Here is a 25,343-nt window from a genome sequence, read left to right on the forward strand (position 1 = left end):
ATGTTTCATATGTATCAGCTGAGATGGTTATTTGCATGTTTTAAGTAAATTCAAATCCATATGAAAATAGTATAGGAAATATGGGCTAACTGTATCCTGTGACATGACATGGTATACAACGTTGGTATGTGGCATGTCATAAATGACAAAACAAAGTTAAACTTTGGAACTCGTGTGGTTATTTTTTTCTAAAGTAGTTCTTCTATGTTATGACAAATATTTCATACCTCATAATGAAAAATATTATTGGTAAATCCCCAGAAAATCTTCTTAACTGTACTTCTAAAGGAAATAATTTCTTTTATAGACATTTTCCAGCTAGTCCTGATGTATCTTTCAATGGCACATAAATACCATCTCTGTTATTGTTTATCTGCTTTAAAAAACAATACAAACTGTTTTAAAAAGAAAGATCTATCCATTTAATAGAAATGGCAAAAATATGTGAGGGTGTTGATATTTAAACATCAATGTTAAACATTGTGTGTTTATGTCAATAACTCATACATAAGCAAAATAATGACTTGCTGTGCTTTTTTTATGATAACAAGGTATTCTCTAAGCCCCTTACTAGCTTTCTTTGCCATTGGCAATGATTTTCAGAGTAAAGAAAGTAAGATTACAACGAAGAAAATTCATATAACACTATTCTTTATTTCACTGCAGAGAAGTTGCATATGGAGATTCCATTATATAATGCAGTAAATTTCCATGATCTTTCATTTACTTAAAAAAGTCTTAAGTATCACAGAATTAGGTATTCAGCACCAGTATTATCTCCAGAAACGATGCTCTTTAAGTAATCTGGGCCACAAATGTTAGTATGTTTTGTAATGTACAAATATAGTCATATTTAGCGGGGTAACAGACAAACCTGAGTTTAAGGCAGTCCATACCTTCTCTAAATTTTTATAGCCCAAAATATTTTTTAAATTTACCTTATTAATGACAATTACAAAAGTTCTATTTCTATTGAGAATAATATTATCAGCATAAACTAGCTTGAATTACATTACATTCACTACCTAAGTGCAGGCAGTCCTAATGGCATGACTGATGCGTGGCAGAATACTTTCCTGATAGTTATATTCAACTTCTGCCCTATGGCAAGTCTGAGATAATTAGATTGCAATATGTTTGTCCACCATGACTCTGGGATTCAAGTACCTAAAGAATTGGAGGAGGAAAAAATATCCTCAGGTTCAAGTAAATACAGCCTGCGTACCTGCTTAGCTGCATATGGTAGTAATAGCCGCTCATGGTAAATGTCATATTATTTGGTAATACATTTGACTTCTTCATCCTCACTTTGTCATGTGACAGATCCCTGTCTGTCTGAAATGAGAAATCTGCTGAATCTTCCAGCTTTAACCAGCGTGATAGAACTGACAGAAACTGATTGGAGATGCTTCTTCATTTCTGAATTTCAGAATTATCCTTATCCCCATTCCTGTCCTGGATCAGGAGCAGGTTTAAACACTGCAGTCATAGTACACATCAAAATTAAGATTTAGAGTTTTATGGCCTGTAAAAACTAGTCTCAGAAAGTTGCAGGGAGAGAACAGATTAAATAACTGCCATATATAGTACAGAAAGATCTTTTTATTATTAATACTATATTTACTGGCTCTAGATTTTTTTCTGGGTTTGGTTTTTTTCTTCAATCCGTCTACTGTTGTTGGGAAGTGCCTGTGTACATTCAATTTTTTATTCTACCACTAGCATGTTACCATGATGTGACTAATACAATTTAAATTAGTTGAGATAAATGCAATAATTTTACTGAAGAGTTAAAAGAGAAACCCCAGCATACTGAATTTCCAGTAATTTTAAGTTAAGTGCTAGAAAATAACATTCATTCTTCTCTGTAATATACAATATTAAGACCAGATTTTTTTCAAGGTTCTGAATGATTACGCTTAATGCCACTTATCCATATTGATATAATTGCTGGAGAATTCAAAGTGCAGATAATTTCCTTCTCTCTTATGCTATAGTGCTTGCATGTAGTATACACTTCATATAAAAACTTCATAGTGTATATTTGCATTCAAATTAATACATAGTTTCCACTATAGATATAGTGGAAAGGGGGAAAAAAGAAAAATGGAATTGAAGACACAAGCAGAAACCTCTCAGTGGAGACCTTCCAAATGTTTTGGGAGTGTTTATGGATAGAAAAAAGAACATTGGCAAGTATCCTTATCTTAAGAAAACCAAAACCAAAACCATGTGCATAGACAGGCTCACGCATACACACACACTCACAAGCCAGCTGCTATATATAGAGTGATTGTTTGCCCTGATTGTTCTGGGGTTTTGTTGTGGTTTGGGGGTTTTTTAAACAGAAAAAGGTTTCAGGATTGACTTTTGCCTGCTTCCTAAGCTGGCTGTATCCTTATCCTCTATCAAGTAATACTGGAGAGAACTCAAAGCAGATGGTATAAAGTAACCAGAGTGAGAAATGAAGCAAATACTTCAGAAAGAATTGCAAGAAAGCTGTTCTATCTGCATCATGCATTTCTTAGCCCACATCCACAATATAATTAGGTATCACATGGGATCCATGGCTAGTAATGCTTTCACATGAAAAGCTCCAAATGATTTAGTTCAAAATTTACAAAATGTACAGATGGACGTCTTTACTTTTTGGCACATTAAGGAATCTTTATTTGAAAAATGTTTTGATATATATTTTCAAAAGCTTTTGAATATATACACATATAATAGCATGAAATCATAAATATCTAGTTATGTGCCTTAAAGTGTATCTATTTTTCACTGCTGTGTACAAGCGTTTTGCTCTACATAAAAGCAAGTTCATGTAGTATACATCTCTTAAGATTGCTCTTGAAGGCAATATTGGGTGCGAAAGCAGGCTTTCGCCATAAAAGTTCTCTGTAGATGCTCTTTAAGGAGCACTCCTATTTGTTTAAATGAAAACTATGTTTCTCTGGGGGACTGATTGTACTATTGGCAGAACGAAGAAAACCACAGACTCCACAAACCCTGCTAGGAGTGAGTGGCTAATGGTAATATGTCCCTTCATGAGCCAGAAGGAATGATATGTCGTATCCAGACCTCTCCAAGAAGGATTATTTTATTGATTTCAGGAAGTACTACAGTTCTCTAATGGTCACCTTTACTAGAGATTCTCTTCCTCTTGTCCACCTGGGCTTTGGTGGAGAGACATGATTATGAAGAGTTTCAATCCATTTGACAGTAACAAGCATATTGAGACTGTAAACTGTCACCAGGATGAATTAAAGAAAAAGATAAGAACATCAAAACCAAGAAATAGGTCATTAACAGTATAAGCATAGTTCTTTAAAGGATTAAGTGGATTTTTTTACATGAGGTTTTAATGAATATTAACTGTTTTGGAAGTTTAAATGATAAACTGACCGTTGATTGTTAAAAGGGATCTGGAGAGAAGTGATAAGTAGATAGATGGTTTTTTAAAAGCAATGGGTTTGATCATTCCTAACTCCTAAATTAAACAAGGCAGTTAGTTGAAAAGACATTTTTTTATATTTATTCATGGTTTAAACACTCAAAATGTAAGAAAGATAGATTGTATTCCTTGTATAAAGCTAAATGGTTGAATCCTTGCTTTAAGTAAACTGCTGAACACAACCTTAATTATTAATTAGGAATCAGCTGAACCTGGATTAATTACAGAACAGCTGCTGCTGGAGACCCATGATCAAGAGTCTGCTCTTGAGTGAGCAAGAATACTTACTGTGGGAATTTTCAGTGATGAAATGCTTTCTTCTATGTTACTGAACTGAATCGTTTGCAGAGCTTCCCAGAAAATACTTCAGAAAATGCCAAATGACAGTTCTGGTAAGAATCTATTGCTGGTAACCAAGATCTAATAGAGATTGAGCATGAGATGAGGAGTTGGTATCAACAGTAAGAGCATGTATCTTTGCAATGACTGAAATGGCCTTTGAGTGCTGTACTGCAATATGTCCAGCCATGCCGAAAGAGATAAGGAATGCTTCTTAGTAGCAGACAACAGTTATTTGAAGTAATTGCGCGCCCAGAACCACAGGAGCACTATGGGTTTTTATTTTTGCACCTTAAGGTTTACCAAAGCGGTGTCCAATAACAGACCACAATTCACTACATGAGAATGCCCACAGCTTGCAAAGATCAACAGCAGGAGATGCTCACAGACTTTGCTATGCTATCTTAAAAGCAGCAGAGACAGCACTTTAACATAAATCTGAGTCTAAAGAAACAAAATGATCCTACTCTACTGCCTGGTAAACACTGTACCGCATAAAAGTGTGCTCAAAATTCCTGTAGCTGGAGATCTTATTAGGATTTTCTTTCCCTAAATCTCAGTTATCTTCCTTCCTGTCCATGTTTTTAATGAGGAGATGAAAAGCCCAGTGTGGTAAAGCTCATGGTAAATTTTTTTAAATGTAAATGATTGGAAGAAGAGGATCATGGTAGCCTTTGCTTGGGCAATTTGATATAATGTGGGTGGGTAGATTGTATCTAAAACTTACAAAATACATATCTGCATGTATTTTATCTTCAGGAGAAGGGGGAGAACCCAGAACAACTGAAAATCAAACGTAGTTGAGAATTGTTTTCTTACTGTAGAATTGAAACTTTTCCAGTTTTGGCTATCACAGAACCAACTGGGAGCAAACCAGCAACAAGAAGATAGGCTTGGCCAGTCTATCTATGGGTTTCAGTGTGCCTTTCAAACAAATAACAGTACTAAGTTGCAAGCTACTACACAGCTGGCATGCAGAATAAAGACAGATGAGTATTTCAAAGTCACTGCAAATGCAATGCAGATGGGATAGTATGTGTTTAAATTGAGTGAGAGAATATTAACCAAAATACCTTCTGAGGTGGGACAAAATTAGTTCTCACCTCCTCTTTATATGCTTATAACATCCAGGGTTCTTTCCTTTCTATCTTTGCAGAAATCTATAAAATTTAACATCTTAGTGTTCTGCATATTAAATAATGCGCCTTAAAATTCAGGGCAGGATTTAATGCACTGATGATCTATGCATAAACAATGTCAGCTTTGGATCAAATTATATTAGCCCCTACTCTCTGTGTAGTTGCTCCCTGTTAAAATCAGATCCAGTTTTAAGAGCAGATCAAAGCATTCCAACTCCATTTAGTGTTTCTCTTGGGAGGGCAGAACAATTTTTATGGTCAGAGAAGTAGGAATGAAATCAGATATGTGAATTCTACTCTAAATCCTGCACAGGAACACACAGGATGCTAACCCAAAACTGGAAAATTTAATGAAAAAAATATTCTTCTTTGCATCACAGAATCCCTTTAAATGATTATTTGTTTTATTGTGTGGTGTAGCTAAGGTTCATAAGATCGTGTACGCATGTTCGCATGATGTAATATAGGTTACTTTCATCGGTCCTGGGATTACTGCTGTATATCTAAAAGAATTTATTTTCTCAGCCCTGTCGGCTTAAACATTTCTTCCTCAAAAGTCTTTCCAGCTCCTATCTGAAGAACCATGTGAACAGAACCTCTGGGACCCAGATTTTCCGATGCTATGTAGTGTCATAACTCTACGGCAAGCTTCCCCCTTGAATTCAGAGACAAGATTTCGCTCATGGAGACCACTGAAATGCAGTGCCAATAGAAAATTATGTTGCTTGACATGTTATAGTGCATTTTAGCTTCTTGCTATGATTGTAATCCAGACTGCTAGCATAATTTATAGGTTTAGATGCTTCAGTATAGCAAACTGGTGTTATGCAGTACATTTGTCACTGCACTTACTTCTGTGTGGTTTATTTTCTTCTCATATGCTTTCTGTATTGTATCAATCATTTGAAGAATCATAAGACATACATCTTTGAAGAGAGAGTGTATATGAAAGTTTGTACTAAAAAGTGTGAATTTATACAAGGTATCTGTGATCATTTTTGACTGTAAAATCAAATACAAGATTAGATGAAAAAATCTTATTGTTTCAGTTTTGAAACTGTCATTGCCTTCAAACATTCTGCTAACTTATCTTTCAGTAATTTACATATCTCTGTCTAATGTTGGCAAAGAAAACACTTCCTTAAGGTAAACCTATTTGAGACTTACAAATAGAATAGCTCTTAGCAGCTGCAAAATAAAGTTTCATTTGCTGTGATTTCAAACCAAGAAAGAATGTGGTGAAAATAATAATAATAATTCATAATAGCAATAGTAACAGTAACAATGATAATAATAAGCATAATAATCAAAAGTATTTATTTGCATTTCAGTGGAATACATGCGTTCCAATGAGAACTCATGATGTACTTAATTAGTCAGTACTTGAAAACAACATGACAATATTTGAACACAATAGGACTAGATTCAATTTTCAGAAGTATCCAAAATCAAGATCAACCAAAAACTAACAGATAATAGGGCTGAGATGGTATTTAAGGATCAGAGCCTTTTGCTTACTTGCTCTCTATTGCTGGAGGAACCTTATGGCCACCAGTTTTTAACCAGGAAGTATAGGAGATACCTGTTTTCATGTTCTTTACTTCCATTTCAGGAGCACATCAACTGTGGTAGCACTGAGTCAGGTTTTGTAGCTCATTCTCTAAAACAGAAAGTAGAAAAGCAGTAGAAAGTAGACAAGCATTTACCTTCCTATCAACTTGCTCTCACAGGTACTTTCTGAACACATTTCTCATGTACATGTCAAAACAACCTCTGGAAGAATTCACCTAAAACTAGAGTTAGAAGCCAGTACCCTTCAAAATGGTACTGGTACAGCTTATCACATGATTCCAGAAATTTGCTTAGGTTCTGGAGTAGTAGAGTTCAGTTGTGTCATCAAGATTTAGCATACTGAAAGTCACATTTCTCCAGCTTCCACAACAGTGTTGTAAATCAACAACAGCAACAAACTGATTAGTCATCTTTGGCATGAAGATGCTTGCCATTGTTCTTTTGAAGCTACTCATATTCTCCCCCCACTCCCCGAAACTGGACATTGGAAATAGATAATAACATGTTCTTATTTTGTGTTGAGGGCACACACCAAGGAGAGGGATAATCTGAATTCTGTTCTCAGTGATGAGGCATGTTCATTCATTTTCAAAGAAAACATGTATTTGGCAAAACACCTAAGTGTTATGAGCTGGGAGTGGAGCACAGGTCTCTGCTTCCAAGTTGTCATGGCTTAACCCCAGTCAGCAACTAAGCCCAACACAGCCACTCGCTCACTACCCCCTTGGTGAGATGGGAAAGAGAATCAGAAAGGTAAAAGTGAGAAAACCTGTGGGTTGAAATTAAGACTCTTTAGTAGGTAAAGCAAAAGCCGTATGTGCAAGCAAAGCAAAACAAGGAATTCATTCACCACTTCCCATTGGCAGTCAGGTGTCAGCCATCTCCAGGACAGTAGGGTTCCATCATGCATAATGGTTACTTGGGAAGACAAATGCCATCCCCTCACTTCATTCTTCTTCCCCCAGCTTTATATTCTCAGGATGACACCCTATATGGACTATCCCTTTGGTCAGCTGGGGTCCTGGCTGTTTTTCTCCTCCAAACTTCTTGTGCATTCCCAGCCTGCTCACTGGTGAGGCGGGATGAGAGACAGAAAATGTCTTGACACTGCGTAAACCCTGCTCAGCAGTAATAACATCTCTGCATTATCAACACTGCTTCCAGCACAAATCCCAAGCAGAGCCCTACACTCACTACTATGAAGAAAATTAACTTTATCCCAGCCAAAACCATTCTACAAGTATCCTCATTAACATAGAGAAGCAAGAAGCATGCTCTCAAGCGATCATACTGCTTTATATTTTCAGCCCTAAAATCTTAATTTCGTTTCTTTACTGTGACACACCTTTGACTGAAATGGGGCATAACTTCATTATGTTCAATGAGCCAGTGATGAAAGCACACACGTACTCTTGCTCTTTGTATCCACATATATAAGTGGATACAAGCATCTGAATCTCTGGCTTCCAGATCTCTTGAAAAGGCTTTAAATCCCTGATGACTGTGGTAGGAATTGGGTCCCTGAATTACAGGTCCCACTAAGAATTAAATAATATTCTGAATTAGGAGACTTGCACTTAAAAATCTCATTTCCATGTGAAGTCTGAAAACCACACAATGAAATATCATGGTTTTTTCCTGTTAGTGTAACAATTTAATAAAAGAAACAGAGACCAATGTACTTAATTAATAAGGTGGGCAGATAAAAAATAGTAGGCATGGGACTGGGATTAAAGTGGAACATTAGAAATTAACATATTTATCAGCAACATTTTGTTATGTTTTTACTTCTGATTTCAGATTCAGCTGGCTGGAAAACTGAACTTTTTGGATTCCCTCTTTAAATGAACAGACCACTGCTAAGCAATTCAGGAGCTGTGGTTTCTGGAAGTGTAGATCAGCTGCCAGAAATCAGTCTCAACAAAGGTGAGTGGGCAAATAATCATACAAATTTTAAGTGCTTATTCAGAAGTCACTTATCTCTATGAAACTCCCTTAATTTGATGAATAAGTGAAGTCTAGTGACCCCCAAACCCAGTCACTTGCTTTGTCAACAGCACTTTCTACGTACAAGTGATTCTGTGACTAGTAGTTGCTGAGAGCACTACATAAAAGAGAAAATCAACTCATTGCGTGTACTTGCCAGGTATGTCAAAAAGCATGTTCTGCTGCATGAGGGATAGAGAAACAGAAATTCTCTTAACCTCCTTGCCAGAACCAGGCTCTAAGCACAGCTTTCACAACTAGGACCGCACACTTTCATTGCTTGGTGTGAATGTGTCAGGAAAAAAAAGTTAAGTCTCTCAAACAGCCAGTACATCTGGCTTTTATCCTTCACACTGCCTCACTCAGGAAGGAATATGGTTATTTTTAAACCTAAGGTCCATACGTGGAGCCAAATAAATATAATTCTCCAGCTGGTTCAAAGATGATAGGAAAAGATTTTAGATGCTCTAAATTGTATAGGTTTATTTATCGCCTGCTAAATCCTCCCCCCAAAAGGATCAAAGGCCTCATTTGCACTCGTAACAGCTTTTGTCACCCTGTAAGAGCATCAAAAAAACACCAATCCCAAACTATGTGATTTCATGTACCAGAATACCAATAGCAAATTACAAATATTCTTCATGAGCAGCTCGTGAACACTTTATGATAGCTAATATATTAATTAATTGAGTCTTTTCAAGCAGCTGCAACATTCAAACAGTTTAACAGAATCCCTACCATGATGGCATAGCTAAATTATGGCCAGGAATGGGGGACCAAAGCCCCCCAAAATTGCAGTTGATTAGTTGTCCAGTTCTTCCTGTGACCATAATTTCTTTTGCTTTTCATCTCTCCTGTTCAAATATTTTGGATGTTGGTTTTGGTTGGTTTTTGGTTTTTTTTTCAACTACAGTTACTATTGACAATGATTTCTTAATGAGTGTTTGGGTGTGTTTGTGTGATTTTGACGGGCACCTTGGAACCACAATTGCCAGGACTTTTTTGAAGGTGTTAGGCAGTCATTTCATTCAAAACCCCAGGTCCAGGGCTTCTACAGAGGCTGCTTCTCCCTGAATTGACTGTTCATGACAGATTTGCAGCTAACTACAGGTTGTGTGATTCACTTGTATATATGTTTATACACTTTTGCCAGGCTATTTAGTGAAGGACACTAAAAAAAAAAAAAAAAAAAAAAACCAAAACAAAAAAAAAAAAATTACATGTATGGTCTTATTAAAACAGGTAAAAGAGTTTTCCTAGGAATATTTTGTACATTTACAAAATAAGGCTTGGTCAGTACATTGAATGACTGAAACATCTAAAGTTTTGCCAGATTAGTTTCAATATGTACACTTTGGAGGGTATTAGTACTTCAGTATAGAAAGGTGTAGTGGTTCAATTATTCCTTCTTATTTCTTGATCTTTCTGGTTAGTGTTCCATTTTTCATCTAGTCTCAAAAATGCTATTAACTTTAGCAGGTATAATAGAGGACCTCATAGTATACTAAGTAAAGATCTTCTTTAAACATCATTTTAACAAAGCAATCCCAAAAAATTATGTTCGTATCATTTAAATGGTTGTAACACTTCATACATTTAGCAATTCTTTCTGGATCTGCCCAGATGGGGTTTTCAAATAAAAACCAGATGAAGGTAAATTTCAATATAAGAATTGGAAGCTCCTTGTAAAAACTAGAATCCAAATCTCAGAACTTTTCTTGTATGGAAAGTATGTTTCTAATGATCTACTAACTTTGACACTGTTTGAAAACTCCAAATCAGAGATGGTTTCCTTTCTTTTTCTCTCTCCACTTCCCCTCCTTGAAATTGTAAGCAGATTCAGAGGTATGTAAATGCTTTATCCTCTGTTAATCTGAGACGGGATCTGTGGCAGTTTGGTTTTTCAATGGTATACAGTTTTACAGTATATATTGTAAATCCCATTAACTTGTCATTAAATCATTAGCTACATTTGCATCAGAAATATCTGATGCAGGTTATCAAAATTTGTTTCTTATATTGAGTCTTTCCAAAATACTTTTATTCCACTCTTCACTTTCTGCTCCTTGTTGACTTATTGATTATGTCTTTGATAAATTATTCTTTTCATGTAAATCAGAAAACTAGGACTTTTATTTCCATGCTGAACATTATTCTTTCCGGTTTTCCTCAGTGGTCCCAGTTATTTAAGCGAAAACAGGGGAGATATTTTTGGGAGAGGAGAAGAAAAACAGTGGAGCTTTGTGACTACAGGCAAACAGCTAGGGATTTTTTTTTTCTTTGTTTGAATATGCTATTCATTTTTGAGATCCTAACAATCAGATTCTCAGCCCAAGTTAAACCCCTTTCTGCTACTCTAGTTGTGCACAGGGCACATGAAGTACATGAAGTCAAACTGAAGGAGCATGTGAAGGGTATTTATTCTTATATCAATCACCTTCCCATCTAGTATTAATCCTGAACTCCCACCCTCCATCGTACAGTGGGATGGTTTTGACACCAGGCCAGGATGAACCTTTTTGTCCCCTTCCCTACTGTCTCCAACTACTCCTTTTCCTGTTGTGATTACAAGCTCTGCAATATTGTGTACCAGACTCTCAAAGCTCAGTAACGGAAGTGAAATCTTTGTCCTACTGAGAAGAAGCTGCTTTGTCCATGTATACAGGTTTCTCACGTACATGAGATTTCTTCACAGAAATAGTTAGTCGCCAACCATGTTCTCACACAGTAACAAGAGAAGGCCTTTCACTGAGAACATCTAGGTGAGCACTAAAAATAAATAATAAAAACAAACCAGCAATGTGCAAAAGCATGAGTGCTTTGGGTTGCTTCTGAGCCTGCGAATGCTGCATAGCATACCCAGAAGGGGTTCATACATGGAAGTTTTTTTAGATTGTCAGGCCTGATTTTAAGTGGGAAATAAGATAGATGTATGTAGACTGTAGTCTCCATAGACGAGGCACCTGCTTTAATTAGTGCAATTATAATGTACCAACAAAAGAGTAATCAGTGAATTAAAAACCTTTGTAAAATCCTAAGCATAAGTGAAAGAGATCAAATTTTTAAACAATAATAATTCAGTATTGTCAAATCTTGTGAAACCCATGGACACTCTCATTGCAAGGAAATCCCAAACTTTAGTCAGAGGTAACTCGAATCTCCTACAGATTCCTGGAAGGAAAGAAGGAAATATTTCAGTGAAAATCTGCTTGATACTGCCCAGAGATTTGGAATGTGAAGGGAAATGATGGATGTAGAGGTTAGTTATTAGAATCTGCATGAAGGAAGGTGTAATGCAATTTGTCACATAGATTGCTCTGACACATATACGGTCTTTATTTATACATGAGTATTTATCATACCAGATCTTTTCCAAGATCTGTACTCTGTTGTGGATACAGATTTTACACAGACATTTCGTGTGCTCATTGCCCTCTCATGCAGCACAAATACCTTGATCTTTAAAAATATACATCTCTCTTTTACAATTACAGTCAGTACTGCAGTCTAAATGACTGGGCTATGTCAAATGAGAAGCTATATTCTGTAAATGAATTAGTAGTACTTTATCCTACTGCCTTCCGCAGACATATACTATTCTATGATTGGTGGTAACCCATAAAATATTTTCAGTCTTACCCTGCTTGTGTAGCACATTTTAGATAACACAACAAAAATGAATACTTAGAGCAACATTTTGCTGTTACTGATGAGGGGTAAAATACCAGCCCTAAGTCCCTGGCAAGGTTCCCATTTGCTTTATGATAGGACCAGATTTAACTAAAAAGGGTTGCAATCCAGGAGTCTCTGAAAGTAGTCTGAGCTTCATTCTTCTGCTGCCTGGGCAGGCTTTTCCCCACAGCAGCCTACACAGTGATGAAGAGAATCTTTGTCATGCCAGCTGGCTCTGCCTGCAAGCTGCTTGCGCTGCTAAGTGAAAGCTTGTCTCTGTGTCTCAAAGGGATATCAGTCTTTTCACTTTTAAACACTTTTTTTCTTCATGGATTTAAGTGTGTTTACATTTCCTTGTCCAACTGCTGATTCTGTATCCTTGCTGGTTTTCTCATCTCTGGCTCATAGGTGCTGTTCATATTTATAGCTCGAGGACAACAACATCATCAAGCCTCATACTCTGGACATTCCTTGGCAGAGCTTTTCTGACAAGTGACTTTTCCATTAGGGGATTTTTCTTCATTTTGGCTCCACTCCTAAACGCTCCACAGAGTCTGTCTGGATGCTGGGAGCGCGCTTCAGACAGACTCCAACAGAATCTCTGGATTTGCGCTCCCTTCTTCTCAGTGAGATATTCATAAACATAATAATGTTTTCTAATGTAACCTCACAGTAAAGTTCACACATTTCTTTAGTGAGATTGAAGGGAAGTGTTAAGTGAAATTTAATGTGAATGTATGTGTGAGAAATTAGAGAGGAAGTAAATCTTGCTGTGAAATTGTGCTTTTATATTGCAGGGAGACTTAAAAATTGGATTATCTTCAGTTCCAAAATTAGCACTTGTTTTGGGTGTTAGGTTGGGGGGGGAGGGTCCCTCCTTTTTTTTTTTTTTTTTGTTTGTGTGTGGTTTTGTTTTTTGTTTTTTTTTTTTTTTTTAGTTTGTTTATTTGTTCATTTTTTTGTTTTTGTTTTGTTTTGTTGTTGTTTGGTTGGTTTTTGTTTTGGGTTTTGGGAGGCTTTTTTTGAAGTTTGGAGTTCTGGTGCCTGCCTGAATTTGTGACTGATCTGAAAGTTGTCTTGATTTTTTTACTGCCTCAGACCATAAGGTTTTGGAGTTTATGTTACCTAGCCAAATGCACTGTTGAAATCAGTTTTGCCTTATGATAAGAAAGTAATCCTCAGATAGACACCCTCACAAAATGCAATGTTCTATAGATTTTTACTATCCAACCGAGCTGTGAACAGAATTCTTATGCCACTTTGATAGAAACCTGACATTTTTTGGTTCATTTTCTTCTGGGGAAGACCAGAAAACTGCTTTAGGGCAATGGGTAGGGCACTCATCTGGGATGACATAAGCAATTTCTTCTCCCAGGGCTTGGGCATCTAGTTTTTATATTTAATGCCCGTATACTAATCCCTGGGATAGGCACCTACTCAGATGACAGTCCAAAAGTAAGAAGTGATTGTCTTTCTGCTTTCCATCTGACATTGTTTTCTAGACCAGTTTTTTTTCAGAAAATGATAGATTTGAGGAGAGATGAGAATGAATCTTTGATACATCACTTTCTGGGAGAATAAAAAATAAAAAGCATTTTGTTGCAAAATTCCTGACTACGCAACCCTCTAAAGGTCAAAATTATAAAATACTGAAAAAATCTGGTGCTCATAGAATAAGTTGTAAGATAGGAAAAAAGGGTGGAACATAGTGTGAGAACAACTCCATGTTCACTGTATGATCTTATATGAAAACAATTCAGTTTCATTAATCTTTCTCAGAATTAGAATGTCTGTTCCATAGTAATTTATGAACACAGTACGTAACCCAGTTATTGTGGTATATGTCATGTGACTATGTTGACTAAATTTAATAAGGGGTAGGTAAGCAGAATCTGAAGACAAGCCATTACTTTGTGATTGCTTTTGGACTGGAATGAGATAATGGCTGAGTTATTACCATGCAGGCTTTGCTGCTTGCCTTCAGCCACCTAAAAAGCTTCTTTCCCCATTCAGAATAAAGCAGCAGGGATCCAGCAGAACTAAAGAGCCATAGCACTTACAAAAAAGGATACTTCACAGGTATCTAATCAGGTGGATAAAACCAATTTTTCTGATATCAGAAACTGCCAAACCTTCCTGGTCTATTTATGTCTAAGGGATGGTAAATTATAGGTATTATAGATATGTGTGGATTATTTGTGTTTATAAATGAAATTTACTAAATTCTGTATTCTTTCATTTGAAGTGAAACAGTATTTTTATTTAAGAAAGTTTTCTTGGCAGTTAATTGACCTCTGGTCACAGACTAGTTGAGGGAAAAACTACCAAATAAAACTGCTTTTGCCTGTGGGCAATAGCAATATACAGAGTACTGCGATCAAGAGCTTAGTCTAAAAGTGAGAAAATCATGTCATTGTTCCCCAGGACAGGTAAAAGTATTTTTGGTTAAGGACCAGAAGAAGAGAATGATACAATTATCCTTGTAATCATGAGGGAAGTGTTACCTCATTTTTGGAAAAAAACGTACTGCCAGACAGAGCAATTTAAATCAAGTAATCCCTGGCCCACTGAAAGTCTGAAGCAAACCTCAGTTAAAGTGTCAGAATACCCCGGATACCCTGTTTTCAGAATCTCCAGTCTGAGTCAGCTAGAACTGGGGAAAAAGGTTAAAGATTTTTTTCCAGTCCACCTCTGTAGAGCCAAAAACCTTCATTTGCCTCCTTATTCTTAACCAAATGGAAGCCATATAACAACCACCAAAAAGCTCATTCAAAGAGCTGAAACCATTTTAGGCTTCTTCCACTTGTTAATTCAAGTGAAACATGCTGTGTGTCCTACTTAGGAACAGAAAATTACACCTTCGTACTCCTAATAGCTACTGCTAATTGTTGCAGGGTTGTTATCTGTTATATACTGCTTTAGGTAGATTTTTCTACTTATACTGTATTGCTGCTTCATAAAGAGCACAGCTATTATTCAGCTATTATTTTTCAAATCACTGTCTGGATGTTGCCTCTAGTTCATTTAAGTGCAACTGAAGTCACAATTTAGTTATACTTACACTTAAAGTGGAATATGACATGGCAGATTTAAGTCCCCCATTTAAATATTATTTATTTTTAGTAAACCGCTACTCCAGCTCATAAGCTAATTGTTACTGTAATGGTAGGAGTACCACAGGAATTCTCTGCCAAAGTTCATTTAATTTGCATTTTAATATACTAAATCTTCTTTCCATTAATAGTGCTGATACAGGAGTTTGACAGAAAAAATAAAAATGTGGGTGTGTTTGTGGATACATTCTGAAATCCACTGTGGCATATAAAAGTAAATGAGAATCCTCTCCTTGGCACCATTATCCTAATGCCTCTTCACTTGTTTTCTATGTGAGGTGAAGGCTGTGTAGCTGGTTTGGCATAATTCACTCAACAAAACGGTTCAGAGGCAGGAAGATACAGCCTGTGTTACCTGAAACTTCATTTCTGCAGTGTGCTACAGGAATTTATTACCTGGAATACTTTATTTCTTAGAATTTTAGCAGCTTAATCTAATAAGATGCCATATTTTTCCAGCAAGTGTATAGCTCTGCTTTTTCAAAAGGCGTCTCAGGGAACACTTTGTAACAGTTATCACATCTGCATTTTTAAGAGAGCGAGCTGCAATACAGGTCTTAAAACGCCATTGACAGCATCACATTTGTAAACTTTTGTATGTGACAACTTTGTATCAAAGACATCTAATGAAAGTACAATGAAAGTAAAGAGTTACCAGGAAAAGGCAATAGCCACCTGCATTAGAAGACATGCTTGAATCCTCTGTGAGAGATATGATTTCTAAAGAGCCATAATTGGAGACGAAAATCAATTTGTCACAAAGTCTCTTTTTTCACTCTTTAAGTGCTATCCTTTTATCTATCTTGACAGAATTTGCTCAACTGTTTTCTTGAGTATCTTAGATAAAATGACCGTATTTTCAAACTGCAGCCAAACAGAACAATTTTCTGATGGCATTTTTATAGCATTACAAAAAAGCCTCACAAAATATATGATGGTGTGCTTTTAAGGTTTACCTCAACCTCGGTATTATCAGCTTATGATTCAGCAGTGACATGTGTATCTCTCATGGGAACTGAGGAACTGAGCAGTAGAAGATTTTTTTTCAGGAACTCGGGATTTTGAATAGGATTCTCACATTTTACAGAGAGCTTTGAGATCCGCCCTGAGCAAAAGAGCAACTTTCATAATGAGTCTCTTTTTTACCAGCCAGGGTTCTGTCACATTTACTGCTTTGAAGTGCCTTACTCTGCAAGTAGTGGCATTAAAAGCAATAAGAGAGACAATCTGAACCTTGAAAAGAAAAGGGAAAACTTACTGTATATTTTAGGAAGTGAAGCTGAGAGCTCAGACAAACAAAACAGCTGGTTTAGAATCTGCCATCAATCCTATATATAATGTATTATTTAGCTCAGCACTTGTGATTTTGTTTAGCTCATACTCTAGCTGCCTTTGTATATTCCCTGCCCTCCCTTCCCTCCCCCCACTCCCCCCAAGTATGTGTCTGCCTGAAGGTTTTTAGGCATTCCTTTATATACAGTTTACAGATGGAGAACTGAGGCACACAGAAAAAGTGTCGTGACCTAGGAGAACTATAACTAGCACAGTCAAGGGCTGTAAGTAATGTTGCCTAACATTAGGTGGGTTGATTTGTTGGGTTTTTTTTCCCCACATGGGTATCCATTGACATTTGAGATGACCCTGGCTATCCCACTTAACCTTCATTAGCCACTTTAAAGGGCAAACTTGTAACTGTAACTGTCCTGTAACTGTCCAGTCCTGTCCAGAAACTCCAAGAATATATCATAGATACTTCAGGTGATCTCAAGCAGCACCAAGCTGTACACAATAATAATAAGTTAAGTTATTATTAATAAGTTATATGAATAAGTTCCTAGGGTTCTAACTCTGATCATGGTATCAAAGCTCTCAGGATTAACTGATAGCTAATCAGTACCATCAGTGACATTTAGGACTTCAGTTCATCTTCCTAGATGTGCAGGTCTATAAACCTACCTTAGAATGAGGTAAATGATAGCATGAACAATACTGAATTCACTGACTCAGTCTTCACTGACTAAAATGGAAGCTTGAGCCCCAGTCAAGACACAGATAAGATGAATGCTGGCCTGAAGACCTTGACTGCTGATTTTCATCTCTTGGCTAGTTTGCACTTAGTAATTTATTCTTCTATCATTTACAGTATTCTTCATAAAAAATATACAGTCTGCTGCAATCAGTGGAATTTGGTGTTGCTTCCATTGGTATTTTGAACTCAACAGCTCTTGGTTTACTCATCTCCTTTTCAATGAGACAAAAAGCCTAAGCCCAACCATTACAGGCAAACAGGCTATCAGTGAATCGGGTGTTGGATGTGATGGTTAGTGATGGTGAAGCTTCCCCTCCATTATCTCAAAGAGTCTTTTTTTTGGTTTATATTATAACTGATATACATGTGGCTGTGTTTTAGTCAGGAGCCAGTATGGACCAAGGGAATTGAGAAAAATGCATTGGCAATATCGATTGTGGCATACCACTTGGCTGCCTTCGACTCCAGCTCATGTTGAAGTTCTAGCATGTCCGGTATGGCAGCACGCAATGGTGGTGTGACTTCCTTCAAGTCATGATAGTCTACTGTTAGCCTCCACTCTCCGTTAGACTTTCGCACTGGCCATATGGGGTTATTAAAGGGTGAGCGGGTCCTGCTGATCACTCTGTGGCTCTCCAGCCTACAGATCAGCTTATGGATGGGAATCAAGGAGTCTCGGCTGGTGCAATATTGCCACCGGTGCCCTGTTGTGGTTACGATTGGCACTTGTTGTTCTTCGACCTTCAGCAGCCCCACACCAGAAAGATCATCTGAGAGACCAGGCAAAGTGGACAGCTGCTTGATTTCCTCTGTTTCCAAGGCAGCGATACCAAAAGCCCACCTATACCCTTTTGGGTCTTTGAAGTACCCTCTCCTGAGATAGTCTATGCCAAAGATGCATGGAGCCCCTGGACCAGTCACAATGGGTTGCTTTTGCCACTTCCTCCCAGTCAGGCTGATTTCAGTCTCCAGTACAGTCAACTCTTGGGATCCTCTTGTCACTCCAGAAATATAAATGGGTTCCACCCCTTGATAGTTTGATGGCATCAGGGTACACTGTGCACCAGTAGGTAGCTGCCTTCTCACTTCTCTCAGCCAAACTAAGAAAGGCAAAAGTGATTCTAAATCACTATTATGTAGTTGGAGCTATGAGGAGAAAAACTGAGAAATAGAAAGGTGTTTAAAAGGAAGGGTACATGATAGAGAATGAGTAAGGAAAAACAGTAGATGTTTTTGTTAGTCAGAAAGAGAATGGGGAGCCTGAAGGGCCAAGTCACTAAGCCACGGAGGAGACATCTCCTTTTGTTCCCAAATTCACTTACCTGACTTTCTTGAGCTTCCCCCAAATGACCCACTGATCCAATCAGTGCTTAATTATTCAAAGTCCCTCAAAACTGTGTTATTTATTTCAGATGAATCTTCATACATATGACCATGCAAATTCCTCATGTTGTTCTCGAGAATAATTGCTTCATAAATAGTCCTCGTAAGGGAGGAAGCAGACATCTTAAGTGAAACAAATCACAACAAGTACGCAAATAATGTAATCAGGCTCAGCCAATATAGTGTCACATTACGAACCTGATCCAGCATTTTTGCTGTCACATGTGATTCAATGTTTCTGGACCTTGTCAGCAAAAAATAAATCACGGATCTGAAAAACTTGACACTATACCTCAAACATGGCAAGCATATATTACAAAAGTGGTTTCAGATTCGATTTATTCAGATCTCTTTTTGTCTCCAGAGGACGACTGGAACACACGCATTTTGGTTTTTTATTTCCAGCATGCTCATTTATGGAAGAACATGTTTCAGCCCCTAAATGATTATTCTATGCTTGTCAGTTTTAGATTGCAGCACCAGTTACGTTAATGATTTCTGAGGTGATGCTGTTGCCTCTGAGGCTGCCTGGCAGAAATGCTAGCATAAAACTAATGAGTATCCCAGCATGACCCTGCACTGTTAGGACATGAGGGGGAGAGGGGAAATAAATTAGAGATCTGGGTGTAGGGAAAGAGTATCTGTAAAGGCACTTAATGGAGTCTAGAATAGAAAATTAATCACCCATAATTATTAGCATTTGTGAGAATATTTGATTTAATTCCATTTATAAATATTTTCCACCCAATGATAAATGAAGTCTGAGATAGCTTGTAAGCAAAATCTGAATCTGATGTAAGCTTTAGAAGTGCATAGAGCAGAGAGGCATTAGACCATAGCAGTTTTTATCTGCTATTTTCATTCTACATCTAACAGGCTTCACATAATCTTCAGGTACAAAATGATGTGGCACCACTGTAAAGTGACTGTTGAAACATATATAACCTGAAAATGCTTGATATAATCAAAGTGAAAAATGGTAAATTAAACAGCATTATTCTGAAGCAGCCTATTATTAAACTATTAGGAAGCTAAAGCTATTACAGTTTATTGTTTATAATTCCTCAGCCTCTAAAGTCTTATTTAGCATTTCACATTTTCCACGTCAGTAATATGCTGATTTTTTTTTCTTCTTAATACAGTCAGTAACCCTTCTGTGAGGAGAATTTACTATATTTTAAAGTTATGTCAGTGTTTGTCTTAAAAGTAACTGTCAAGCAAACAAAAAGGAGGCATTAAAGCTCTTGTCTGCTTTGGTTTCTGAGTGCACAGGTTAATGAGAAATATTTTTATCACTTGTGTCACAAGTTTCTGAAATTCAGTGTAGTATGTTATGCAGCTAGTGAAACTGCATGGTCATATTATTCCTTCTGGCACTAAAGTCTGTGCATATGTGAAATGGTTTTAGAAGAAAGATGATAGCATTGTTCTAGAGATAGAAATACATTCATGATAACACAAATCGCATAAATTCAAATCTCCTGGATAGTACTTCAGAGTTTGACATCTCTCTCTGAGATTGGCTGCTACCAATCTTGTATAATTTTTCCTTAGGGCTGCATATTCATGCTAAATAAAGCAGAAAATGCACATTATTTTATGCCCATATTTGAGGCTGCAAAAGACAAAAAGGAGAAAGTGAGAAAATGTGTGGTAAAGTGATATATTATGAAAATATAGATTAGATATTAATCAAGTATATTTAAAAAACCCCATCAGTTTAAAACTGACACAAGACTGGAGAATTAGTCGTAATAGCACTGAGCAAGTGAGGAACAAAACATAGAAATAAGGAGTTTCATTTCCCTCAGGGTGAGGGTGGTGTAACATTCAATTATTTAATTTTTAAATTGGAGTAAAAACAAGGGGGAAAAAAATCAACATTTTCTATGAAAGAATAATGTGAAAATTATAAGTTTGGGGCTCCTTCTTGACTTCTTCAATGTATCACATTTCTTGCACTTTCATAGTTTTCTTCTTCTAAAAAAAAAAAAAGATTGACAGGAAATTTAATTCCAACCAAAATGGTTGCTTCAGAAGTTCTGCAATTTCACAAATGTTAGAAGGTTGCAGGTTTTTTGTAACATTCTTTTTCAACTGAAAGTTAAAAGCTCATAGGCCTCTCCTGCTAATATTCACTCCTCTGGCTTTTGAGAATCCTGCATTTGAGTTGAGACAAAATTACCTAAAGACTGACACCTTTTAAGGTAAATATGTACTGAACATTTTAAGAAATGTATTTTTTTGTTCTTTTATTCCTCTCTAGTGCGCATATCAGTGTCTTTATTCATGCACTTAAGTAGAGGTAAATGCAAGCTCATGTGGTATCTTGCTTTTGTGAAAGGTAACTGAAGTGGATTCATATCTGGGTAGCATTCAATGAGTCAGCAGAGCCTACCAAAAGATCCCGATTCACAGCTTGTAGGTTTTACTTTTGACTTCAGTGCAAGAGAAGACTTGTAGGAAAAGTGACCAGAATCACAGGGAAAGTTAATTCTAGATCAACAAACATGAAGGAAGAATCACTAGACCTAAATTTATCTTATTTGTATTCAGCTGTATAGAAGTTCAACATCTGGTACCAAGTAGTTGGTCATTTTGCTTTCAACATAATTAACAGAGGTAACGTAGAGGTTACATTGAGGTAACATAGAGGTTAACTACCTCAGTAGAGGAGGTTCAAAATAACAGTTCATTACAAGTATCTGTATATATGGGATAATTCTCTCTCAAAATACCTTTTTTAAGTTCTCCACAGAGAAAATTTAGATGACTTGCTGATGGTACAAAGCTGGAAGGAGTGACTGACAAAACAGTGTGTTATGCTAACAGCCACAAGCACCTCAACAGGCTGGAGAAATGGGCTGATGGAAACCTTATGAAGCTCAGCAAAGGGAAGCTCCAAGTGTTACACCTGCAGAGAAGCAACCCCAGGCACCAGTACCTGTTGGGGTCTGGAAAGCAGCTTGGCAGAAAAGGACCTGCATGCAAGTGGACACCAAGTTGAACACGAGGAAGCATTCAAAGGAGTGGTTTTAAAAGTGAAAGTCTTAAAATGTTGCCAGTTTTATCTCCGGTACCAAAAGTTCCTGTTAAGTCTTCCTGTTTCCATCAGCTACTGAAGAATTAATTACCAATACACGTACATTACTTGTGATTTGTCGCACTCTTCCAACTGATAATTTTACCTTGCAGTCCTTATCCAGTCCTGTCACAGTTGAATGCAGCCATCTGTAAGATTATGTGGAGGAAATAGAGTCTTAGCAGAATAAAGGAAGAGAGCTCAAAGATAGTCCTACCTAAAAAACGATTGGAAAAGTAAAGCTGGTAATGCTCTGAATGAATAAAGGGAGCTTACCTTGAATTTCAGTTGCTTCAACTCTTCCTTACATAATGATAAATCACTGTTTATGCTTTGGGTTGATGGCTGAGTGAAAGTGTGTCAGATATGGCAAACGTAAAAAGTTCTGTGCAATAGAAAAAGTTTGCTCTCTTGCAAGTAGCAGGTTCCTTGGAAATTCAATCCTGATAGGAATGCATGTAACAAATCCTGTACAATACATATTGTATCTTTGAATATCTCTTACATGAAAGTTCTTCTATTAAATTAACCCTAATTCTATATGCATTTTTAACGTGATGTAGACCAGAAGCTTAATTTTTTATATATTTTTTTATTAAATTCAAATAGTGGGGATATAATTTTTCACTTTCAAACCACACAAAACCCTTCAGAAAACTATCAAAATAATGGAACTGCACTGTGAGAGGTCACTTTGCAGCGTCTAACCTCATTTTATTGTTTTTCACATTTATTTGTTTATTAAGAATCACCAGGATTAATATCTTTTTCTTTAAAAAAGTAAAGTAGAAACATTGCATGTATCCTAAAACATAGAACCATTACTCTGTTAGAAAGCATCACTGACATAAATGGCATTTGAGAGCATTGGCACTGTTAGATATTAAATAACATTGAGAACCAAGGACCTATGCCAGACAAGTATTTTAGAATTATTAACAAATATAACAAGATAATTTCTGAGAACATTTTACACTGCATAAGGCGTTCTGAAACAGCAGACATATAACAGCTTTTAGTTGTGAATTTAATAGTGAATTAGTTGCATACACTGAATCAATGTATTTATGATAGGGTATTATGGTTTTCTATGATCTCTTCTCAGTGGTGAGTCAGTGAAATATCAGTGGTCCTCACAGATGCTTTTTGTATCTAGACATCTCAGATACAATGCTCACAGATAACTCCAGGAGAGGATTTAATTACATAATCTTCATGGGTTTTTTTATTAAATGTTATTTGCTTCAGGAGACTGTTCTGGTTTATTTAGTGCATACACACCAAAAAATTCTCTGGTTGCTTTATGTGTACATATATACACATAAAAATTTATGTACATGTATATACTCAGGAGACAGCATTTCTGCTTTTCCGTGATCACAGTTTGAACAGTTGGTATATTTCCACCTATATGGCACTGAATATAACAGAAGAATACACACAGGAGCTAAAGTTTGCAGATTCTCACTCTAAAAAAGGGATACAGTTTTTGATCTCCAGTCTAATTAGGCCAAAATAAATCTATAGTAGAAATGAAGTTGCAGTCTAGGCAAGACTGTAAATAGATTAATAGTTTTAACCACATGGAAATCTAATCAGTTTCTATGAGAATATATATAAGTTTTAAATTTCTTCTTTCACTGTCATCCTTTCTGGACTATAGTTTGTTGAGGTGTGAGACTTGTTATCCTTAATTACAGATAAATTCATATGGTCTGATTAACAGCTACTTTGACATCTGTACATCTAAAGGAGCTCAGATCTATGTTGGCATGGAAACATTCTCATGGGAAATACAAGTTCCACCTTATTCCAGCCAAATCATGTCCTAATTCTCTGGTCTAAGCCACTAGAAGCTACTCAGTAAATCATATCCTCAAAGGTTAGCATTAGCTTGTCTGAAAACAACCCTTTGAACATTTGCTTAATCAAGAGGGATGCAAAACAGTTTAGAACATTTATAAAACAGATACACTACTGTAAAAGTGAAACTTTACGATAGCTGAATATTACAAGAGTAGACCCGGGAGAAAGTGCACTACTAGTAAATGTGGACGTGGATGGTAATGAAGTTTGAACTGGGTTAGATTTTTCTTTCAATTAACATGAATAAAGTGAAAACGATTCTAAACTAATTTTATGCATTCTAAACTGATATTATTCTTTTCTTTTAAGATGTTTCCTAATATGCTGGTTTTGACTGGGATAGCGTTTTATTCTTCATAGCAGCCAGTATGGTGCCTTTTTTTGGATTTGTGCTGGAAACAGTGTTGGTAATGCAGAGATATTCTTATTACTGCTGAGCACGGCATACACAGGGTCAAGGCATTTTCTGCCTCTCACCCCACATCACCAGTGAGTAGGCTGGGGGTGCACAAGAATTTTAGAGGGGACACAGCCAGGACAGCCGATCCCAGCTAACCAAAGGAATATTCCATACCATATGACATTGTGCTCACATACACAGATGAGGGAAAGAGAAGGAAGGGGGGTACGTTTTGTGTCAGGGCATTTGTCTTCCCAAGACACCCCTACATGTGATGGAGTCCTGTCTTCCTGGAGGTGGCTGAACACCTGCCTGCCAATGGGAAGTACTGAATTAGTTCCTTGTTTTGCTTTGCTTGCATGTGTGGCTTTTGCTTTACCTACAAAACTGACTCGATCTCAACCCATGAGTTTTCTCACTTTTACCCTCTGATTCTCTCCCCCATCCCACAGCGGGGGAGTGAGCAAGTGGCTGCATGGAGCTTAGTTGTCAGCTGGGTTTAAACACCACCACCTAGCAAGGATGTGGGCATAGGAATTCCTCTATATTCATAATGTCCTGCAGGTTTCCCAGAAAGACTCCTCCTGTATTTTAATTCAAGCTATATTTTGTGAGTGACTAAGTTATTTTCATAGCTGTTAACTGCTATTACATATGGTGACAGGTTACTTATATAATAGGATTTTGTAATTCACATCTGAAGGGTACAGTGATTTGAATTTCTCCCTTTTCACACACACTGTTATTTAAATTCTCAGAGAATTAAGTCCTGCAGTTCGAAACAGCAATAATTGTGTGATGACTGAATAGTGGGAGATTGAGAGAGAACATCACAGAGGACCTGAAGAACAGTGCAAAATATGTTATATGATAGTTTTCTCTCAATTGAGAATGTAATTTACTTTAAAGTTTACAACGAGAATAAACACAGAATTGATTGGATAGCTGAACAGTGACATTTACTTTTGAAATATAATGAGGTCAAGAAGTCACTAGAATTTGAAAATATAGTGCACATTTAAATGACATATAATATTCAGCACTTCATAAGCTAAAAAAGAAAGCTGAAAATTCTTCTTTAACTGTCAGTAAACAATTCCTTAAGAATCCTCTAAAGCATCTTTACTCAGCTGTGGTCAGAAAATACGAGAGTAAATGGACCATTTGCCTATTCTAAGTGCTTCAGTGAAATCATAGTTTGTTATTTGGGATTTCTGGGTTTGGAAATTAGCTAGCACAGCATATTTCTTCTGCAGTTTTATTCTTTTTCAAAACTCCATGTGAAAAAGCCATCAACTATGCTTACGA

The sequence above is a fragment of the Strigops habroptila genome, chromosome 4 (assembly GCF_004027225.2).
Source record: "Strigops habroptila isolate Jane chromosome 4, bStrHab1.2.pri, whole genome shotgun sequence".
Classification (NCBI taxonomy): Eukaryota; Metazoa; Chordata; class Aves; order Psittaciformes; family Psittacidae; genus Strigops; species Strigops habroptila.